Genomic DNA, 24,083 nt, shown 5'->3' on the forward strand with positions numbered 1-24,083 from the left:
TCCATGTAGGTACTGCAGGGGGGTTAGGTCGCGAAATCTTTGGTTGATTAGACATTTTTTTTACATATTCCCCCCCCCTCCCCACAATTTTTCCATCACAAATTTAAATTTCTTTAAATACACATTAACATGAATCCAGTGAAATTTCAGATGCAAGGTCCAATATCAGCAGATGAGAAGCTAACTGTGCAGCTCACTCACATCAGCCAACAACTGAGAGCAAAAAGGCTTGGTGATTCATTGTCCCTACTACTTTAAGCAATACATCAGTTAGGTATGTTCATGTTTACAGCAGTTGCATGGTCACCCTACTGTTGTATATGTTTGAAATAAGGAAATTAATATTTGAACCTATGTATTATTTGAATAGCTTAATAATGAATGAAATATAATAATGTATTGTAAGAAGCACTAGGTTGAGTTTAATATAAAACACATATAGTAGTTAGGGGGTTCCTACTCTCTCAGTTTGGGGTCCTTGGCCGGAAAACGTCGAAGACCCCTGGTTTAGTGTGTTCGCATGGATACATTTTTAGCTAACAGGGATGCATTAGCAGTATTTATGTCCGTCTCAGGCAACGTTGTTTATCAAATGACTGATGCACACAACCTACACAGTGACATTACCATCCAGAGGGCTGTCCAGCTATCACGGCTGAAACTCTGAGACTGCAATCAAACATGATGTGAAATAATGTCAACATAATATGCAATTTGTAACAATAACCAGCAACCAACATCTCCTAAATGTTCCCTGAATGAAATTATAAAGCAGTTACAGCCGCAATAATAACAATCATAGGAAACATATCTTTATTGCAGATAAAAGGGAAGTGCATTAAGGCTTTTCTGTAACAGAGACCAGTGGTTAAACAGGCTTTTCTATAGAGCAGAAACACTTTGATTAGTTGAGTGAGACCTCAATAGCGGGAACACGGTGTTATTATATTATACAACCCCACTCTCTGTGTGAGCGCTAGCAATGTTTTTTGATCTATTTATTTGCCATTCAAGCTTGCCAGCTAGCAATCTGCACTTTTGGCTCTGGCCATTTAGATTAAACTCAACCAGCGAGATTATATCTGCTGCCCTCTGCCCTCCATTGTTAGATTAACAGAAAGTCCGACCAGCTGCTGTAACGCTCATACATGAAGTGGTAAATAAAAAACGGAACAATCAGCAGCAAAAAGCAAGACCCAATTTCAGTTGAAGATCGATTGCGAGTCAAATTTAATTATCCATATCTGTAATTGCTGCATATTTGACTTCACTGGAAGCGCTTCAAGTGGCAGTTTGTAAAAATAGCCTCCATTCAGAATAAAAATCTCCTCTGGATGATTAGGGGACAGACTTGGCTAAGACTGATTGCCGTGGCCTTTCCAGAGCTATTCTGGCTCTGCTGAGTGTGTGCCTTCCACTCAGCATCGATCTATCGAACCCACGGTCCAGTAAAACCTCACGCAGACCAAAAGGTGAATCGCGCACGCACAAACACACACGGCACCAACAGCAGCCATGCAATCGGGCACAATCAAGCACATGCATACACACGCAAGCACACAGACAGAGACTAACAAGCGTGTTGATTTTTGATGACAAGATTGATGCAGCCTCTCTGAATTCTCCTTGCGTCAACAATAGCCAGAGACTCTTGCACTCCAGTCCGTGCGAGAGTGCGGCCGCGTACCACTGAACAGCCTTCGCAGGCTTTTGTGACAGCGATGCAATCACCGCAGTGTAATTGGAATTGAGCAGTTCATCCATGTAACTGTGCGGCTCAGTAGGTAGGGTAAGGAAAACGATCGCTATTGTCTGCAGTAATGAGATGCAGGTTGATGCCTCGGGGTTAAAGGTTAGTTATAGAAGACATGACCATATTCATATAAAACAAAATCAGGCCGACGCGCCATTCTCGGCTGCAATTCCCCTCCTTCGTCTCTATGCCCACTAACCTTCACTCAGCCTCTATGTAACGGTGTACAAAGCCGATCCTTTACGCCTCTGTCACGGCCGCTCTTTCTCCCGCTTATGTCTGCATTTCAGCCCCCACCGCCCACCACCGCCCCCTTTCCCGGGCAGTCAAGTGCGCAGAGGAAAGCCTGCTTTAACAGCTCTTTATTTACAGTGTGCACAGGGCCGAGGTGCACACTCGACCGGTCAGGCGACGTTATTTCCTTATATGCGGTGCATTTTTTTATTATCTCACATGAAATGAAAATGCAAAACAATATTAACTAGATTAGCATCATTAGTCAAATGCATGTCATCCAGAGCTGTGCACTGCAGGTTGTTTGGTTACCATGTTTGGACTTTGCACTCTGTCTCTCACAGTAGACAACCTAACAGCTGATAAAGGTAATAGTTAGGACAGCTCATAGTTGATGGATGCTTTTAAGTCAGTTATCTGGCTGTAGAGCATTAAAGGGGAATGTAACGAAGTACAATAGAATAAAGTGGAATATAGCAAAGTGGAATAGAATAAGATAGGGTAGAATGTATAGAATAGAATGGAATATGTAGAATAACAGAATAGAATATATCAAAGTAGAATAGAATAGAATAGAATAGAATAGAATAGAATAGAATAGAATATATCAAAGTAGGAATGTAATATGTAATATGTAGAACAGAATAGAATCGAATAGAATAGAACAGAATAAATCAAACCAGCATAGAATAGATTATAGCAAAATAAGACAGAATAGAATAAAGTGGAATACAGCAAAGTAGAACAGAATAGAATATATCAAAGTAGGAATGTAATATGTAATATGTAGAACAGAATCGAACATAATAAATCAAACTAGCATAGAATAGAATAGAATAGAATAGAATAGAATAGAATAGAATAGAACAGAATAGAATAGAATAGAATAGAATAGAATAGAATATAGCAAAATAAGACAGAATAGAATAAAGTGGAATACAGCAAAGTAGAATATAGCAAAGTAGAATAGAATAGAATAGAATAAAGTGGAATATAGCAAAATAAGACAGAATAGAATCAAGTAGAATACAGCAAAGTAGAATAGAATAGAATAGAATAGAATAGAATAGAATAGAATAGAATAGAATAGAATAGAATATAGCAAAGTAGAATAGAATAGGATAGGGTAGAATGTATAGAATAGAATGGAATATGTAGAATAACACAGAATAGAATATATCAAAGTAGAATAGAATAGGATAGAATATAAAGAATAAAATATATCAAAGTAAGAATGTGATATGGAATATGTAGAATAGAATTGAATAGAACAGAACAGAATAAATCGAACTAGCATAGAATAGAATATTAAAGCATATAATAACTGGTTAAGTGTAGGCTGCATCCCTAATAAATATTTCAATATTTTCTTTCTTTCTACAATTATGGGATCACATTTAATATAATATGAAACGGTTTCAGACAAACACAGGCGAAACCCTCCGACATAAACAGAGAGGCGGCTGAGATGAAAACCCCAACCAATTGGCTTTTCTCCCCCTGAACAACAATTACTGCTAATTATCAGCTTCCCTGCTCTCTTCAGCTTCTGCCCTTAGCACTCGAGGCACGTAGCACACATCCATCCGCTCACTTCTCAGGCCATTCTTCTCCCCTTCTATCTCCCTGCTCCTCCGTCAGCGCGAGCAGCCTTCATCTGCCTGTAACCAAAACAGCGCAGGAGGAAGCCGGAGTGTCGCCGGGCCTGATGGGACAGCTTGAGTTCTGGCGCTTTTCATTATTCATGCCCGCCCTCGCTCTCTCTCTCTCTCTCTCTCTCTCTCTCTCGCTTTTCCTCTCATCACACTTTCCTTTCGTCTTCCCTCAATCCCCTCATCCGCCCTTTTGCTCTCACAGCGTGCAATGGATTTATTAGAAGGTATTACCGAGAGGGCCCGGCGTTAGCGCGCTCACGTCCGGATGGATCCGTCGCGGGGAGGAGAGAGGTGAGAGGAAAAACGAAGGGGATGAGAAGAGGAGGAGGAGGTGGGACGGAAGGAACGCGAGAGGTAACAGAACAGCAGCAGCACCCGCGAGAGAAGAAAGGAAAGCGGGCAGACAGAGTGTGTTCTTTAAAATCCATCTTTTATCATCTGTGACTGCAACAAGAGCCACGGTTATGTTTTAATGATGCTTTGTGGCTTCGCCGAGGTGTTGCCATGACTTCCCCCCTCACGGCTCAAACCATCAAACCTCATTACACCTGTATCCTTCTGACCTGCCCCCGTAACACAACAGAAGATCACAGGAACGCACACGAAATTCCACGCGCCTCCGTCGCAGAGGTTTCAGCCAGCCGAGTTCCTAAACCCAGACGGGGCATCGATGTCAGCGAATCTCCCGCACCGGAGACCGTTCATTTCAGATTACAGCTTTCTGTTTGACACAGCTTAATGGTGCAAACACACACTGCAGATGGACACGGCCTATATTAATCTTCCTCTGAGAGAGCGGCCCAGCCCCTCTCTCGCACACATTAAAGCGTGCTCACATCTCCTGAGGCGGCGGAGACGAGCCAGTGTGATTAAGTGTGTCACGCGAGCGTGCGCGTGAGCAAAGGTGTGGACGTGCTTTAGCATTAGCATATATGTCCCTGGGTTTGCTCATTTATGTGTAAGCACACACATGATGGTATACCAGTGCATGAAAGCTCACCCTAAGCCCATCCAGCGCCTCTCAGAGCTGATAGACCACGGCTTACAGTACCAGCAGTAGTTGTTGCTGCCGGAGGCAACGCTGCCGAGAACAAAGCCGAGGCTCGGCGAAAACATCACACGGGCCAGCGCCATCCAAACCCCCGAAGAACCCCTCGGTCGCCGCGCTCATTGTGCCGCGGAGTTATCAGGCCGCTCCTGAATAGGACGAACTAATAGAATTATGAGGAGGGAATGAAAGGAGAGGAGAATGGAAGGGACGGTTCTGTTGAGAGCGGATTCATTTCCAAAGCAGGCATGGACATGTGTTGTAGCCATTGTGCAGGCGCCGGTCAATAAAGCCACGGCCGACGCCGAATGGAGTCTCGGGGCAGGAGAGGAGTAAAAGCATCCTCGTCCTCAAGGAGAAGAAGAAGGAGACGGCGATGGGGGGGCGGGGGCTTGATGCAGAGAGAGCAGGTTGGGGAAAAGCAGGAATTTTAAGCCGCGCGCTACCTGCCTGCTTCCACGCGCCCTCGCGCTGTGACGCGAGCGGAGAGCGCGCGCAACCCCCCGGGAAAAGAGGCCGAGGCCGGAGCAGGCCGAGCGTCTGCAAACAGCTGGACGTGGCCGATCAACACGGGCGCGCAGCGGAGAGCCTCGCCCCGGAGTCAATCAGATCAGCAGCGTGACGCGGAGAGCTTTAATAGTTAGCATAATGCACTCCAGCCCTGTTTCATGTTATTAACTTTGTAATAAAGTGCACAAGGTCGTTTAAAATGCATTTAGCGACTTCACGGCGCTTAAAGAATGCACTTTTTTCCCCCCCTCCGCCTAATTGTGTTTTGATCCAAGACATGCGTCATTGAAAGTTTCACAAAAAAATGAAGGCTCCGATTCCAAATGAAGGATTGTCTCGTCACAGCAGGGTCCGACATCTTCGCCCGCTCGCTGCTCTCTAGCTTTAGAGCTTTCGTTCATCAAACGCGTCCCCTGAGATTTTCCCCGAGTATCAATAATTTGGTCAAATAACAAGGCAAGCTGCAGCGTCTCAGTCAGACGGGACAGAGCGCTCTTCTCGGTTACAGCCAGAAGCTGTTTTTTTGTAATAAAAATCAAGTCAAGTGCGGTTTCAGACTATGCAGTTTTTCCCAAATGGTTCCCAAATTTGGGCGTTTTCTCCAAACCGACTCCTCTTCAGTTTGATCCCTGTGCGAGCAGGTGGGGCCGATGGCTGCTGCTGCTGCTGCTGCCGGGCTGCTCTTCCATCTCTCATATTGACACAGAAATGGCTCCGCGGCAATTGTGAAGAGGATGGATAACAACGTGTCTGCACTTTGCACACATGATCCGGTTTTAAATGACACACCAAAGCCCCTGGGCACATGCATATGGCAAATTGGAAATTTAGTTACCCAAACATTTCAAGGAGCCGGAGCCTCTGTGAAGACAGAGCTAATCTCATTGGCCGGGACCTCGGCGGCTTGAACAAAAGCACCGTATTTGTTGAGCTGATAAATTACATCGGAAATTGAAGCAGAGAAAGATCTTAAATACACATAAGTGGCTTGTGTTATGTTTTTTTTTTTTGTTTTTTTGTTTTTTTTGTTCGGCCGTGACATTATAGTTTTGTAGTGGCGCAACCAGCAATTACTTCCTCGGTTATCTGATGAAGTGTAATTCCAATTTTAATCATCAGAAAACACAACAATATCCTAGAACCAGAAATAACGTTATGAAATAGGTTCGCTTTGTCCAATTAATAGATCAAATTAATGAAAACAAAAAAAGTACATTTAATGCAACGTAAGACGAAGCTGAAGCCAGAAATACTGCAGCGGGTCGGTCGATCTCAGACCAAAGCTGTCTGTCGTTGTTTGTTTCTGTTTTTGTTTTTGTTCAACAGAAATTCAGAAAAACACAAGACAATTAGAAACAGAACATGCTGACATGCAAACCATAGAATAGAATAGAATAGAATAGAATAGAATAGAAGTACAGCGGCAGTCTAGAAAAGAATAGAAGAGCAGAGTGGAGTCACAGTGAAGAGAGACATTAGTTGTGTTGTTTGGATGATGTGTTTGGACCAGGTGCACCATGGAAAATGGGAGAGGACACAGTCATTAATCAAACCGCATTCGTTCTTAATGTTACTCTTACTCTACTTCCTGCAGCTTTGTAACATCACGCGATGCCTCGATCATCTGCCGCTTGCGACGTGTCAGCACCGCGCCGCGTCTACATCTAGTGCGCACACAGCAGACAACAATTTACCCCGGCAAAACAGCAGCACCCTTCAGAGGGAGCTCAGAACGCTGGAGGAGAAGGACAGAGATGAGAACCAAGATCCTCTACCCACCCCCCCCCGCGGTTTCTCATCCCTAACCTCTTCCGCCATTATCCCGACACACACATGTATGGGAGGTATGTGCCGATTGAATTTTGTGCACATGTGCCCCCCCGCCCCCACTCCCCAGAGCCTCGGCGTGTGCTCCAAATGGCTCCGTAAGTACGGCCTGGCTACATGTAGATGCCATCAGATTGCATCAGATTGGGGCTGAAGTCATCCCTCTCCTCTTCTTGTCTTTCATGTCGGCTACATTAGTGACAGGAGAGTAATCAAAGCTGCCATTAATGCCTGGCCATTTCCTCTGCCCTTGTCATGCAGGCCCACGGGGCAAGACTACGACTGGAGTGTGTGTGTGAGTGTGTGTGTGTGTGTGTTTGGTGTGTGTGGAGGGGGGGGCAAAACCATCCAGCTAATGGATTTTCCTCATTTCCTGTGGTTTTGGACTTGAAAGAAAGACAAAAAAAAAAATAACATCTTAGATGATGGCGGTGCAGAGAGTAGTGATTTGTTAAGAGTGCAAATTTAGAGATAAAGGGGGTCTATCTTCTGATCGCCTTAAACCGTGGAGCCAGAAATCGTGCAGCGGGTCAGTCGATCTCAGGCTGGAGACGTCAGGGTTTTAACGCCGGGGACGGCTTCCGATACGGAGAGGTAGCTGCCACACAGCTGGAGCTTCTGTCACACACATGTGATAAATATGCGGCAGCGCGGGTCATCAAAACATGAAAACGATGTTCGATCGTGACTGTAAAACCGCACTGTTATTATTTAGCTCTCCACCTGCTCACACACTACGTTCACACCAGCGACAAAGTAGCAACATCGCCCAGTTCCATGTTCTGGGTTGAAGTCTTGACATTGTCAGATGTTTAAACATGTACGTGTTGTAACCGGTAATCCCACTAGAGACGCTGCCATCCCAAGCCAAGCTGCATCCCACATCATTCCCGCCCAACAGGGCTTGAAGAATAGATTTTCCAACTCAAATTGACGTCTTCATACGAAACATCTGATCTGATTCAGAAATTATTTTTTTTCAGCTTGCGCTATTTCCCACATCTTCTCATTGGGATTCTCGCAGCTGTCTTGCAAACCTGCTTCAGAAGCTTCCACCCTGTGAGGCCTGAACGCGAATGCACCAGCTAGAGCTCAAACGTTCAATGACAGCATTTGTTTTAAGTAAGAAACTTAGAAAGTTTAGGGTTTTCTTACAATGCTGCAGAAGAGAACATAACATCTTAGAGCGAAAGAAAGAAAATGAAATGGATAGAACAAACTCATCTGATTGGTTTATCACTGGATCGCACTAGGGAAAAAGTTGAAGCGGCTCGACTTAGAAATGCTGCACGTCACACGGCCCAGGGCCTCATTCTGTGGCTTCTCCAGCTTCTGCTGAATATGATGCGTAGCTTGTTGTTGCTTCTTAAACCACCACTAGCCACGCTGGCCGCCTCCTCACTTTACCCCCCCTACAGCATGCTCCACGAGGCTGACCATTGCAACCACGTTGATCATGTGACGACATTGAACGCACCGCAGAGTTGCGACGAATCACCTGCGGCGCCTCCCCCCTCCTTCTGAATGACTTACAGTGAGGCACCAACCAAAGAGCTCTCACTCTTGCGCCTGCTGTGCTCAATTTAATTTAACTGCGCCTCAACTTGTGAGTTTCTTTAATCAATTCTAGCTTAAAATTACCCACCAATCACCGCCGCGCCAGTCTCCGGTATTAAACCTATGTCTCTGTCCCGGCTCTCTGAACATGGGCTGCAAACTTTGTGAGTAATTAGTAAAACGACCCCCCCTCCTCCACTCCCCGCCCCTCCAAATTCTTTCATGTCTGGATTGAAATTTATTGCTGAGACAATTAGTCTAATTATACCGTTTGCTGCATGGCTAAGGAGGCGGTGGCATGCTACTAAAACAGGATCCAACTTGCGCGCTTCTGTTTCGTCTCCGCTTTTCGACCGACGCTGCAGCTGCTGCTGCAAAAAAAAATCAGCTCGTGCAAAAATGCGCACGGGTGTGATCTGGCAGCAGGGCGGTCGGCGGCGGGGCGACCGGCGCGCGTGATTGACGACGCGCGGATCTCTGCGGATCACGGTTCACGCCTCACGGCTGAAGTGATACGCACTCGACAAGAGGAGGGGAGGGAGGCGTTTAAGCGAGTGCTCTTCAGTCGCTGTGGGAAAAAAAAAAAAAAACTGCAAGACGGGGGCAGGCGGCGAGGGAATCGGCGTCTGAGAGGAGACTAACGAGAGGGAATGAAAGGCAGGGAGAAAATAAGAAAAGTGGGTTAGCGGGGAGAGATGGTAAAAGAAAGAGAAGTAATGAAAAAAAATGGGTGTTGAGGGGGAAAGTAAAAAAAAAAAAAAAACATAAATCAGCAGGGCACAAATCGAGGGATTTGGGGAACGCTTTTGTAAGAAAGCGGCGAATGAGAGACGGGGAGCACGAGGATCAAGGGCTGAGTGACTGCTGCCAGGGCCTGTGGTGTCCTGAAATCCCAGGGCTGTGTCTGCTAAATTGGTGGGTGGGGTACACGCTGGCTGTTGATAAGCAGATAGAAAACAGGGCTCAGCGCCTATAAATACGCAATAAATACACGTAGGAAAACCCTGCGTGGCAAGGGCGCACATCAAGGGAAGGAGGGCTCTGCGCCGCCGCGGATACGTTCAGCGACAAAGGAGACGAGAGAGAAGAGTGACGGATAGAGGGATGGAAGGAGCGAAGAAGTCATCCCGGCTGCTAAACGCACAAGAAACAAACCGGATGAAGTCTCTGTAACGTCATGTCCTATTACATAATAAACAAGAGGGAAAGGGGTGCATCTCACTCTCCCCCCGACCTCGGAGGAACCATCCCCGTTTTTTTATTGCGCCACCATTACAAGCTCACGGATACAAGAGGAAGCTGGAAAGTACAATAGAAAACTGACCTTGTTAAATATTTATAAGACCGTCTGGGAGGCTTTATGAGCCGAAGAAAAAACAAGTTTTGCGAGAGGAAGAACAATAAACGACAGATTCACATTTTCCAAAAGACGGGAGAGGCAAGGAAGGAAGGAAGGAAGGAGGAGAGGAGAGGAGAGGAGAGGAGAGGAGAGGAGAGGAGAGGAGAGGAGAGGAGAGGAGAGGAGAGGAGAGGAGAGGAGACTGCACAGCGAGACCTTCTCTCCCGGCTCAAATCACTCATATCATATCAGGAGAAAATGAGAGCACCAAGGTGTCGTCGTGAGGAAGGAAAGCACAGCTCTCCTCTCCCTTTCATTTCTCCCGAGACCAGAGACTGAGGGGTGTGGCCGGAGGAGAAAGGAGTGATGGTTAAAAGAAGTGACAGGGAGAGAAAAGGGACAGAGAAAAACAGGAAATGGCTCGGGGTGGGTCACAAAAGGAGGCGACAATTTAGGAGCGGAGTGAGGATGAGGAGGCCCAAAAGGTGGAGTTTAAATGAGCTCGTGGCGTGGAGTGCGGGAGGCGCAGATGTTAAATGAAAACCCGAAGTTTGCGTTAAGACAAAACGGCCGGACCGGTTTAGCGTTGTCATTGCTGTAATAGTTGGTCATCGCTTTATGTCCCCGGAGAAATCAAATTTTGCAACACGACGGCACCGAAAGATTCGGTTTCCCGTTCAAATCGGTGCCTGTTAAAAATAGAATGTGATCACTGCAAATGAGCAAATCTTAAGAGCATGCAAGCACGCTGGCAGCAAACGGAAACACGAGGATCATCACAACAGCATGCTTAGCAACTGCGCTTAACTCTCAGGAAAGAACTTTTGGAAAAGGGCCCAAAAAAACAAAAGAAGAAGAAAAAAAAAACAAAAAACAGAACAGGCGCTTACAATGTTGAGCTTGAATTTTAACTCTGAAGCGATGTAGTTGGGATCAATAGGAGTGACTGATACAGCTGATGGACATACAACAATCAGGCATAACATTATGACCACCTTCCTAATATAATTCAGTTGTGACTCATCATAGAATGCACATGGGCCTTATGAGGGTGCTGTTAGTGAGGGGGCTTTGGATCCTATGGGGGCGGGGCCTCTGCGGATCATCTTACAGATACTTGATCAGTTTGGGATCTAGTGAATTTAGAGGCCAGGTCAACACCTCGTGCTGTTTTTCATGTTTCTTGAGTTGTTCCTCAACTGTTTTTGTGTGTGTGTGTGTGTGTGTATCAGGCTGCATCCTGCTGAGTGCTGTTGCTATGGGGTGGGGGTGCCTGGTCTGGTCTAGGTGGGCGGTTCATGGCTAAGTAACATCCACCCAAATGCCAGGTCCAAAAGTGTCCCAGCAGAACATTTAATTGTCACAAGACGGTTGGTGATACGAATTTCTCCCATCAGTGGTTTTAATGTTGTGGCTGATCGGTGTGTAGCGCCAAGCGGGAAGGCAAACACCATCCACAGCTCCGGTCCCTGCCACCAAACTCACCACCTATCGCCGATGGTGGGCGTGGAGCATCTAGTGGACCGGGATGGACAATATCGACGGTATTTTCTTCTCGAATGTAAGAAGAGCAAGACGAGCCAGGTCCGTAAATACGCCACATCTGCTCTGGGACTGTCAGCTACGAAGTGACGGACGACGAGTGAGTCATATCTGGATGGGAATTTAAGACATTTCTATCAAAACATGAGCCCTGTGCTGGCGCTGCAGGTAAAGCCAGGGGAACGCCTCAGCCATGAATGCCTAAAAAAACATGACAACTGACTGCATTTTACTAGTGAAAACAACACACTGATCAACAACACCATCCCTCAGCTGAACTTTGGAAAGTATTTTCGCTCAGAAGTGGGCCTGTGGATTCGGTCCTCCGTCTCTTTCATTAAAACCCTGTTAGTAAGGAATCTCTTGTGGACAGGAAGGGCGATTAAAAGGTTCCACTGTTCATGCGGACATGATGCGAGTATTGTTTATAGACGTGATTAAAAGAAATCCGAATCGACCGATTTCAAGGAACCGAGCGAGTCCACGAACGTTCCAGGTTTGGAAAAACAGCTAAATGTATCTCCCGTGTTAGCAAAGAGGCTGCTCAGCGAGGAAGGAGAAATGTCCAGCAGCCAACTGGCCACAGACGCAGGAGCTGCCGCTTAGCTCCTCGTGTGCTGTCGTGAATTTTCCGACAAGGGAACCAAGCAGCAGTAAATCTTCATACAACATGCCAATTTCTCTTCTGCCTGGAAGAAAAACTGGCCTGGAACGCGGCTCGCAACAGTAACTAATGATGTCCACGCCATGACAGATGCATGCACATTTAATTCAGGGGATGAAAAATACATGGGGAGGGAAAAAAAAAAAAAAAGAGAGGATCTGTGTAAATTTACATATTTAATATGAAGCCTTTTCTTAAGTCGGTTGCACTTAACCGCAGCTTTTCCATTACTGCGCAGCTGAATAAAGGGGCGAATATTGGCTGAGAGCTCAAACAAACTGCTGTTAATGTTTCCTCACACGGGATGACAGATGTGAAAGCCCCCTTTGAGACTGTCTAATAAATTATGAGTTGTGCCCTTATGTTTAGAAGAGGCAGCCTTTTGGATGGCGTGCGCTTCGCGGTTAAGCGGTCCGCCCACTCGACTTGACTCGCGGGCAGCGAATTAGGGGAGGAACTAAAGGTGGTCGCCCTGCCCTGCGTTAGACTCCGGGGCTGTGATTTCCCCCAGATCATTACTCTGAATGATGAGTCAGGCACGCCTCCTCTGAAGTCAGCTCGTGCTTGGACAAGAACCGAGACTCCAAAGCTCATATTTGAATAAGCGCTGGGCAAACACCGCAAATAGCCCCATCACTCCCCCTCACCAACGCCGCGCTGTGTTAACTGAACACAGCACAGCATCACAGTTGGTAGGGAAGCGCGCGCTAATCCATGCCATTTCGCCAAGCTGCTTTCTCCTCACTGGGCCCAACAATGCTGAAGTCACTTTTCCTCTCCCTCTCACTCTATTTCCTCTCCCTCCCTCTCTTTTTTTTTTTTTTTGCAAACAACAACAAATCATAATCCTTTGGTGAGCCAGACCATATGGTCTTTTCTTTATCCTTTCTTTATCCGCACCCCACTGACATTAATAATCTGTAGCACTGGGGAGATGGTATAGGGCCAAAACATTCCCAGCGTTCAAGTAATCTTCCTGTCATTTTTTTTTTTTTTTTTTGGGCTTCTTTGGCTGAAACGGGCGTCGTCATTAAAACGGACGGATTGGTACGGTGGTGTTTCAAATGATGCGAAAACGACGCGTAAGGCGCTGCTGATGGAGCTTTGCGCGGCTTTGCGGCAATTTCCGCTCATTGTTTAGCCATTTCCATTAAAAAAAAAAAAAAACGCTGCACGTTAAGCAGCTAAAGAATCTGTGCTCTGCGTCTACTCTGCTAGCATGTTAGGTGATTTCTTTGTTCAGCTTTCCTTCAGGCAGACAAGGCCCTCATAATAAAGAGCGATGCACAAGCCGTGTCATTCTGTCTATTCATTTTCTGGCTAGCGAGGATACAATCACGTTTTAATGCATTTGTTGTCACTCCTGACAAATAACGGGTTGCCGGTGTTTGTGTTTCGGCGGCGAGTACCGGCACGCCGAGGCAGCGCCCAGAGCGGGAGCTGTAATGAAACTGAAGTGTTAGACAAAGTAAAAAAAAAAAAAAAGAAAAAAAAAAAGAAAAAGGAAGGTGTTGCAATGTAAAACAGGCAACCCGGGTCTGTTGTGCCACTTAGTCGGCACGTCCCGAATGCAACAAAACCGCTTTTGAATTATGTTCATCTCTGAGAGAGCCCGTGCCGTCTGAGAGCAGAGACAGAGGCTCGCGCACCCGACTCAGGCAGAAATTCGTGTTGGGACTTGGGCGTTCTGAGTGGCTTTTTAATCTCCCCATCTGATGCTGGTTGGATCACTTGTTTTGACTATCCAACCTCCTGCTTTTCCTCTGAAGAGAACTATGCAGATATTGAAGTGGAAGCGCAGGATTTTATAGTCCAATCAAGCTCACGCGCACGGCAGCGTTGGACAGATGTTTTAATCTGCATCTATATACCGTAGTATCGGTGCTGACAGCTGTGGCAACCTCTATCCCACCGTAACCTTAGCCGCCGCTCTGCTGTTTGCTAATTACGTATCACAGCACGGCCTCGCAGTGCCACGTTCCCTGAACGCCACCCCCTTCGGAGGGTGACTCTTCAGGAGGAGAGAAGGCCCTAATTAGACCAAGTGTCCATCTACTGAAACAGAGAAGTGGAGGCCGGGTTGAAGAAAATGAGACAAATGCAGTGAAAATACCAGTCAAAGACCGCGCAGTGCTATAATTAAACCTGACAATCAGGAATGCTGGGGAGCGACGGGCGAACATGGTATTTTACCTCCTGCTTCATTACAGTCTAATGATCCCCTTAAGGTGTTTCCCCTGACACTAACTACAGCTTATAAAAGGGATCGGTTTGTGCTGCCAGGACAGTGAGAGGAGACGGGGAGCTTTAATGGCCAGCGAAGGTGAAGACAGAGAAGTCAGGAGAGAGAGGAAGATCACAGGAGGAACCTTGAGGTCTGCTGCAAACATCCAACACACTATAAAATGCTGGACTCCTCAGTAAAACTGGAGCTCTCTCGTTCTTTGGCAGGAGGCACAGGCACGGTGTGTTTTAAAGGCCCCATTCAGAAATATCTCTCTTTTAACTCCCAAATCAAAGTGCATTTTCTCCATATAATCAATATGTCTAAGGGAGCTACCCAACTAAACATATTTGGATCAGTTTCTTAAAATAGCTCCAACCTGGTGTGAACACTTATCTAACTATACCGCAACGGGGGGGAATCTTCCACAAACAGGGTGGTGCTGTTTCTTAGGGCGTGTCCAGGTGGTTCACGCTGGCATTTACAGCGTCAAAACAAAAGGCAAATGGGTAAACTCACAACCTGATTATCTGAAAACGCATCGGCCACAACAATAAAACCACAGACAGGAGAAGTGTATGACAGAGCAGTGTTTTGCTGGGACCTGGCGTTCACGTGGAAGCACCCTCCTGGACCAGACCAGGCACCCACACCCCACAGCAATGACACACGCAAAAAGCGCTCTAGGAACAACTCCAAAACACGAACAACTGTTTTGGAGGCACAAGGGAGAGACCACACACAATATTAGGACATAATGTTATGCCTGATCGGTGTGCATTGTACCGAAACAACATAGCGCTGGGCCGAATGCGCTGGTTGGATTTGTGGTAGGATTTTTTTTTTACTTTACCAAACCCACACGTAGAACTTTAAAGGAGTCAAAACAGCGTGAGCTCCGCTGCTGTAAACTCAAACAAGACAACAGATGCTGCAAGAACCTGTTGTGCTGTTCTTTGAAATCGCCGAATGAAGTCCGGTACCTTTCATCTGATGCCGCTTTCAGTCACACTTGCTGCGTTCGGGTGTTCACATTTTTTGCTTGAGTGGGGCACGCTGATGTTGTGCTTTAATCCAACAAAACCTGGCAGATGTCAAGGCACCCTCGTAAGAGAAAACGTATCCGCGCCAACTATCTACTATTAACACACAAAAGCTGAAGGGTTTTAAATAGCGTACGACATCTGAGAGCTGGCTGCTGGCTGAGCAAAACAAACCGCAGTCAGGACTGCTGCTCAGACTCAGTTATCTCCAATTCTAAACCGGTAGTGAACATGGACCGGCTCTATAATAAGACGCTTATGGTGCGATCTTAAATGTTTAGCATGTCCACGTGCAGGTGTTTCCGCTTTCTATGTCAGGCATGTAGTAGGAAATACAGCACACAAGAGACTGTCTTACTATCTGCCCTGACTCTGGGAAAAAAAAAAGGAAAGCTTCATTTCCAGCCATGAAACACCCTCCGCTTCAAGCATCTGGCCCTCAATAATAATGGCTTTATGGCGGGACGGACTCAAGCCAGATGAATCAATGTCTGGTGCTATTGTCACGTCAACCGTTGAGGTGCGCTGTGTCCAGACAGAGACAGAGTAAAGCCTGCCTTTGAGTGACAGCTCCTTCAAAGCAAAGAGACAAGATGACAGATGGTATCAAAGGCTGCATTCCCACAGAAACACTGAGTTGGAACAGGTTTTCTGAAATGTTAATGGGTGAATAATTAAGTTTCCCTTTTTATTGCGAAGGAAACAATGAGTTTATCGAGGACGAACTGAGACTGTGACAGAGCAGGAACGCCGTCCCTCCAGAGACTGCAGAGACACAGCGGAGCGGCGTGCGTTTGAAATGTGCGCGTTTTGCTAGTGTGTGAAGCTTTGGCGAGTGTACATGCGCACACACACACGCACACACAGGCGTGTGCACACAGATGGCAGAGGAATTTTGCAGAGGCTTTGATATGCAGATTGGATGCTTGGCTTGTCATTTCTGCTGGCTGCAACACTGCGTTATCGTTCCTTCAGCACCACATTAGAGCTGATAACATTTACCTGAAGGGGGCAGTTGACTGATAATATCACCAAGACATTCCTGCTTCCTGGAAGGCCTGAGCAAGGCCCGCGTGGAATTTGCTGCAACAGTACCAGTGCAGAGCTGGGGCTCGTGCTGCGTGCACGGTAACACGCTCGACAAACAGATCAGTGTGGAAAAGACAACGAAGTACGGCCGCTTTATCTTCTCCCTTGTCTCCTTGGAAACTACTGTACAAGTACCGTGACAACTGAGACGTCGCATGTCCAAAATCATAAGAGGTGGTAGTAAGACAGTAAGACAGTGAGACACACACAAACAAACGCCGAGACTGCAACCGCAGCGGTTGCAGAGTGAAGACGTCTCCAGGAGAGTGGTTGCTGACGCTCAGCTTTCAGGAAGTGCAGGATAACACGTAAAGTAGAAAAAAAAAATCTAACAGACACGTCAGACCCAACGATTATGCTAATCAAGCACACTAATTAAAAGTGGCACTCTGTGCTAGAATATATTACTGAGGAAAACCTCACATGCTTACTAATATCTGAGTTCTACATAAATCCTGATGGATGATTACTATGGATGGCAGCATGCCAATGGTACATTAACAGATTATTACACAGGGTTACTTGCTTATGTGAAGCCCCCTCCATCCCCACTGGGCCATAGATTAGTTGCATAAGCTCCTGTCTGAGTGCTGCTCTTAGGTTTTTTTTTCTACAGCGCACCGGGCCATAGGCCTGCCCCGTTTGTTTCACTTTGCAATACCGCCCAATACAATATCTGCCCCATATTAAAAGATCATCAGTCAGTTAACCCTTTACATTAACCCTTTATGTGTAATTACAGCGCGGCCCACGTTGTGTCCCGGGTTAATAGGTTCTATTAAATAGGTAAAATACAAGCTTCACATTTGAACGTGAAATTCACTTAACGTAGAAAGTTGAAAGATTTTTTTTTTTTTGTGAGAAATACATTACCGTCGTACAGAAAAATTGCTGTGTTTTGCAGTCTTTATAAGAGAAGGAATGGGCACAAAAAGCATTTCCATAAAAGCCGCTCTATTGTCGATATGCACTTGAAAGGGCGAAATTTATGCATTACAGAAAAAAGCACTATTTAACAAAATGGTGTGCGACCATTTTTTTCTTTTTTTATTTGGACGGTGGGGGCTTTACTGTCTGTGTAAAAAGGAGCAATTCACTAGACGGTGTTCAGCCGTGTGGCACAAGCTTGCACAATATTCATACATTTCTGTGCTCTGCTAAGTTCAGAGAAGAGGTTTTACATTTTATTTATTTTATTTTTCCATCACGTTGTAAGGCAGCGCTTCCATCTTTCATTAATTCATCTGTGATGGATGCATGTGCATGAATCTGGCTTATATTCCACCTGTGCTTTTCTTAGGTTCAGCGGTATCAAGGTGAACGGTGCAGTGTTAGTTTTCTCCGTTTTCCTCCATCTGCCTGGATGTGACAACAGACGAGCTAACACGTTTAGCGGAAAACACAGTGCAGCTGTGCACCGATAGCCTACAGTGTGTCACAGTCTCTATAGGGAAGGCAGTAAAGGGGTCAGATAACCAAGCCTGAGGGCTACATATGCGATCACACGTGTCGCTCCGCCGCACAAAAAGAAGTGTAGCTGCTGCGAATTTCATCCGCAGCACAAAACGATGACAAGCGCGTGCGTTTCATCCGCTGGTGTGAGTTATTTCTTTTAAGCTGCTCCCCCCCCCCCGATCATTTTGCCAGAAACGCTTTTGATTTCCGCGCTCCTGCGCGAACCGCACAATAACACCCCGGCGCAACAATTATAACACGGGGGGAACAGTCAAAACATTAGGCGGAGAGCGGGGCAAAGCCTTAAGTGCTGCTAAGTCGCACATCTCACAGTGACTTTAATTGTAGATTAATTATTCAGCCAGCAAACAGAAGCAGTGGTACAGCAGATATGAACAGATATTTCCTGAGGTCAGCCGGCACATTTACACGAACATGTGCGCGTTGCATTCACGGTCCAGGAAGACTTGCATTCTCAGTATAGAGAGAAGGATTAAATATCTGGAAGACACGCAGGATCACGTGTGCCAGTTATTTTATTATTATTTTATATATATTCTCTGTTATTTATATATATATATATTTAAAAGCATGTCATGGAAATCCATTCACAGTGTATTTAATGTGCTACCTACATGCCGCAAGCACATACAGGAGAAGGTTTAATTACTGTATGTACCGTACATATCCAATTATTCTCGTGATGTTGCGTCATGGTTCACCGCAGGTGCTTGTGTGTTTCCACGCACGTTGGAGAGCAGTTTGAGGGTCAAAATGGTGCCTTCTGCCCCTCCTGCTCTGGCGTCGCCACTGTGCTGCTACGAATTTCCTAACAGGGCCGCGCTCATCATCTGTGCTCTGAATGACTTGTCCTGAGGCGGTTCATCCCTTTATTTCCTGACTCAAAGTCAAAGCAGAGGCACAGAAGACCTTGTGAATACAATATCACACAGTAAACAAGTGTTCATGCGCACACTGACAAGCAAACAACCGAAACTGACAAAATATATATAAAAGAGGAGAGGCACAAACTGAGCTTTGTCAACAGAGGAGTTGTGTATGTTTGACATCCCTTTTATTCAAAAACACGCAGGAACAGTGGCTTATTTGTTCTGTTTGGGGGTTTTTGGCTACCAGTGTCTCTGTGTTCAGTGTTGTGCCTCATTTGTGGGCCTTTTGTGGGCAGCTTTAAGCAAGAATAATAAGGGTTTTTGCTGAGACATGCCCTCGCCATCTCTTTAGAAAGAGCTCCCGCAGTCTTACTCTTTCACTTCTCAAGGCTGGTGCGGCATGACGACACAACGTCATCTCGCATATCCAGCCAATTTCCCACCAATATTTCACATTTAACACAAGCATTTCCTCCAGGCTGTTATTTGTGCTGCTGTCAATATGCTATTGACACAAACGAGGTGACATTATGTGGCTCCCGTCTCTTGTCTCCACGACGTGTCAATCAGAAATTACTCATAGATCCGACTCAGCTCAGATATAGATCGCTCGGCGAGGAGGGGCAGTGGAAAGAGCAGATATCTCTTCTAGGAATACTGGAATTGATTCGCGTGTGACTGAGCCAACAGTCGGCTGATTGACAAGCGATACAATTAAGTGGAAGCTAGAAGGAACGGAAGACCGCCATTATATCAATCATCAGCCCTTCCCCCGCCTTCCTTTGTCGATCATCAGCACTCATCATCTAATGGGCTTTGTGTGCTCTGAGCGCTAATTTCACTGTAAACATTACATGTCTCTGGAGTTCAAAGCAGCACAAAGTCGTAATGCCATCAGGACAAAAAGAGACAAATGCAAATAGAACATATGAGATGGCTCTACCCAGACACTCAAAGTACTAAAAAGTACAGCGCTACAGCTGGGACTTAAACACAGCACACGTATTTTTTTGTACACAGAGGTAACAAGGTCCCTTGCGGTATTACCTGCTTACCCTTTGATTGCACAGGTACATGGACATTTCTGACAGCAAAAGGCACATTATATATATTAGTAAGATTTGAACTTGAAGGTAAGCTTTTGAAGGTACAAAATGTTTTGTTGTAGGAGAGGTCCTCCCAAAGGGATTGTACCTTTTTCAAAGAGCACTTTTTCTTCATGCTGCCATGAGCTAAAAGTTCAGCTTAAAACTGTAGTCCTTTGCTCACAGTTTGTGACCAGAACAGATGTAATGTTGGTCCTATATCATCAAGTTAAGCAATTTAAGTTATTCATGAGAAGGACTTCACAGCAGCAAATCAAATCAAAAGTGAAAACCCAGGGCAAGCAAGCAGTTGTTTGGGATCAGGGATCATATAAAAAGCAGGAAAAACAAAAGGAAAGGAAAGGGAAAACATCCCTGTCCCTGTTACTGGCGTCCCTCAAGGCCCTATTTGAGGCCCGCATCAAATGTGCGCAGACAACACTGCATACATTCTCAGTAGCAAGCTGCATTCTTCTGATATGAAAACAAGTAATTCAGGGTGAAAGACGTCCAAACGGTTAAATATTTAGGTGAAATTCTTTATCGTAACTTTAGCTGCTAATTATACAGAACTACACTATTAGTGTTGATAGACTTCCATAAGCAAGAAAAACAATTTCATCACACTGACATTTTATTAATATAAATGTAGATGTTTTATTTCACTGTGGCCCTTCAGTTCTTTGTTCAATTTAGTGACATATTTAGAACTTTTATATTTGGCTTTCAAGGTAAAACTGATAAAAAAAAGCATGATTACTCTGCATACTAAAGGGATCAGTGAACAAAGGTATTAATCATTACTCCTGTATGATATATTTCTTTGAGCCCACCACACGATTCTGTATCATAAGCACATAATAGGACTCTTGGTTGAAATAGGACTATTGCGTCCCCGTATCCTACACATTGTATGTTTTGAAGCCTATTGAAGCATATTGTCTCCTAACCAGACAGCATAAAATGTTTGTTTGCTGGGATAAAGGCAGAAATTATGGAAATGCTGTAATTCGGGGTTATTTCGGTTCTGACCACAGGCATAACAGGACGCAGAGGATGACGAAGGAGATAATTGAGCTTAGTCATCGAACTGAATGTTATTCAGGTTACATTGCAGTTGCTGTGCTACGGAGTCGAGCTATGATGCGTTCCCAGCCAAATATTACCTGTTTAAACAACACAGGGCTGGGCATCAGCTGGGATTTTAAGTCCCATCCCATGAAGCCTCTCTGATCCTACAAGACCTGTAGTTTCTACAAAAATTGCCAAACAAACCTTGAGTTGAATTAGGCTGGTTAAGACTGTGTTTACTCCACGTCTGGAAAACTGGGCCACAGACAGTTAAATGGTGTGATTCACCTTTGTTGCTTCATATTGGATAGCTAGTGAAGGCCCTTCGTGTGTGTACAACAAAGGCTGCTTAAAACTCTGCCACATTAACAATGAAATTGTAAAAATGTGTATTTTTACTGTTGGACGCCGAAAGAAGAACTCAGCAATCCAAGATAACCAAGTATAAAGAAGGCCTGCTAATCGATTTGTGCAGCTGTGCTGATCAGTAAAGAAAGAAAAAAACAGCAGACAGAGTAGCACAAATGGAGGCCGAATGATGGTGATTGCTAAGAGCGAAAAAAAGACAGAAGGGCCAATAACCAAAACAGAGAGGAGCAGCCAAAGTGCAACTTTCCACAGATATGGATGGTTGGAGGGTCGATCGTTACCCAGACACCGCGTGCATGCCTGCGTGCCCTTGCTGCCCGAATGCCTGGCACACATTTGCACTAGAGCCGAGAGGAGCCGAGCAGAAGAGCACAGCCGGAGAAGTCTTTGATCTCTCAGCCTCTGTCTCTTTGATGCATCATGTGGAAACACACCAGCAGATTTGAGAACGAGCAAATGATGCCGGGTGTTAAGTTGGATGCGTGTGTTTCTGTGCATGTTAGCATGCGTGATTGCTGCGAGTGAAATGATGTCTATGGCGGCGGTGACTGTGCAAATCTGTTAAGACATTGATTGCAGTCCAAATGAGCACACACTCACACGGGTCAGCATGGGTTGCCCTATTTTGTTAAAGTCAAGTGCATTCAAGCAGGAGGGAGTGGAACCCCTCGCCTTTTTTTTCTTTTCTTTGCTCTAGCAGTATTTCAGGATTATCAGACGTCACCGCGGCTCTGACAACCACAACTCGCGAGCAACAGATTTACATCCAGCCCCACGCTTTTCCCCCAGAATTCTCATTTCACATTTCTGCCTGGGTTCAGATTCGAGGCAGCGCACCAAGATAATCAGTGGATTTTGACTCTGTGCGTGTATTGACAACACGTCTGCTCATCTGTCTCTCTCCTTTACCCCCTGTCTTCCTCGATCCTTCCCTCTCACCTCCCCTGACTCCTCTATGGCACTCCGCACCTCTCCCCTCTCCTGTCCCTTCACTCCTCTCACCTCATTCTCATCTCTGCTCTTCCCGGCCTGTCAGGATGATTTCAGGCTTGTTGCGTTTGGCCCGACTTAGTGTGTTGCGATTGAAACAGTAATTACAACAGTCTCTGAATAGCTTTCCTCCCTCCCTCATACCTATCATCCACAGGCTTAACCCCACTCTCCATCCTGACATGCAGAGGCCAGCAAACAGTCTGGGTATAGAGAACCATTAACCCACAATTAAATTACAATCACCATAACAAAGGATGGGTGACATTTAAATCCACCAATCGGGGTGAGATTAGGAGCAAAGAGCATTTCTCTCGGGATGCCTTATCATCTAAATATGACAGTGTGGACAAAGGAAGTGTGAGTTAATCTGTGATGTGAATTCTTGAAATATCTCGCAGTGGCTTTTATCACCGAGTGACTTATCTCCCCCGCAAGTTAAGCTGAGATGTACGGCAGGATGTAGAAGAGTAAGCTCGGCTCGAGAAGTGTTGATTTCGCTTCTCCTCACCTTTTTATGTGCAATATAATGATATGTTGTATTACTTATTCACATCTGGAATAGGATTAGAAGGAAATGAGGCACGGAACAAAGGCTTTGAGGCTGAATCATAAAGCTCCGAGCAATTATGTCTTGGCATCATTATAGAGAGGTAGCTAAGGAAAAATAATGACAAAATATGAGGCCAGGTTGGGTACTTGAAAGCCTGCAGACATAACGTAAGAATATATATAAATGTGTGCATGTGTGTGTGTCTGTGTATATATATATGCTCCCTAATATGTATTAAATAACTATCATTCATCCACTACCTACCTACACGCCACCAGCACAAGGATAATTTAAATGTTTAGCATATATATATGAAAAAAACGTATTATGCTAAACACTTAAATGCTAAACACTTAAACTGTCCCTTGCATTGACTACATAACAAAACCAAGCTCTTTTTATTTTGGTGATATGCATAAACGCATATTGAATAAGGGAGATATCCAACTCAATAGAAGATCTGATTCTGCCCGTGTGTTAGCATCTCTGCGAGGCTGTATAGAGGGAGCACGGTGGTGCTTTAAGCTTTATCAGAATCCGAGCAAAGCGCAGCTGAGAATGACGGGAATGGCATCATGTTTTTCATATATTTGACTATAAACTAAAACAATTGACAAATTAAAGCCAGTCTGATGATGGTCTAAGCCCACGGGGTCAACGTGAATGTCTTTACCAAATTCAGTGATAATTAAATTGGTGCATGTTCAGATATTCCACAAACAAGGGAAGAATGACCCGTGGAGGTGGGACAGAAAAATAAATCAGTGGATAACCAAAGGTAATACAATTGGTATGCTGAATATTCTGTTTATTGTTTGATTGTTGGCCATAACTATGCCACAACAACAATTGTTTCTTTGTAACGCAGCAATTCATTTACTTCACTTTTCTGTAAAAATGTATCTCTGACTGCTTTTCAAATCTGTCGGTACAGTCAATCGCAAAACAGCTCATTACCTTTAATTTTTACATTTATTTTACAATTTAGACGCCATTAAAGCCTGTGATTCAAACTAATGTGGTTAATCTCTGTGCTCAACTGTCACTTTTCTCCACTCAGTGGCTGTAACCACAGAGAATTCGCTAGCTGTAACGTCACGTGCATATACCCTTAGCGATATTTTATGAACTACAAAAGTGGCGTACCAACCAAAACGTCTGAATTAGCCAGGCAGCACCATCAAT

General features: G+C 45.2%; 1 protein-coding gene across 1 annotated transcript in view; it reads right to left on the reverse strand.

Annotated features, from left to right (window-relative positions):
* fam20cb (FAM20C golgi associated secretory pathway kinase b) overlaps window positions 1–24,083 on the reverse strand; it is a 50,965-nt gene that overhangs the window by 20,085 nt on the left and 6,797 nt on the right. The window lies entirely within an intron of this gene.

The sequence above is a fragment of the Mugil cephalus genome, chromosome 16 (assembly GCF_022458985.1).
Source record: "Mugil cephalus isolate CIBA_MC_2020 chromosome 16, CIBA_Mcephalus_1.1, whole genome shotgun sequence".
NCBI classification, from domain to species: domain Eukaryota; kingdom Metazoa; phylum Chordata; class Actinopteri; order Mugiliformes; family Mugilidae; genus Mugil; species Mugil cephalus.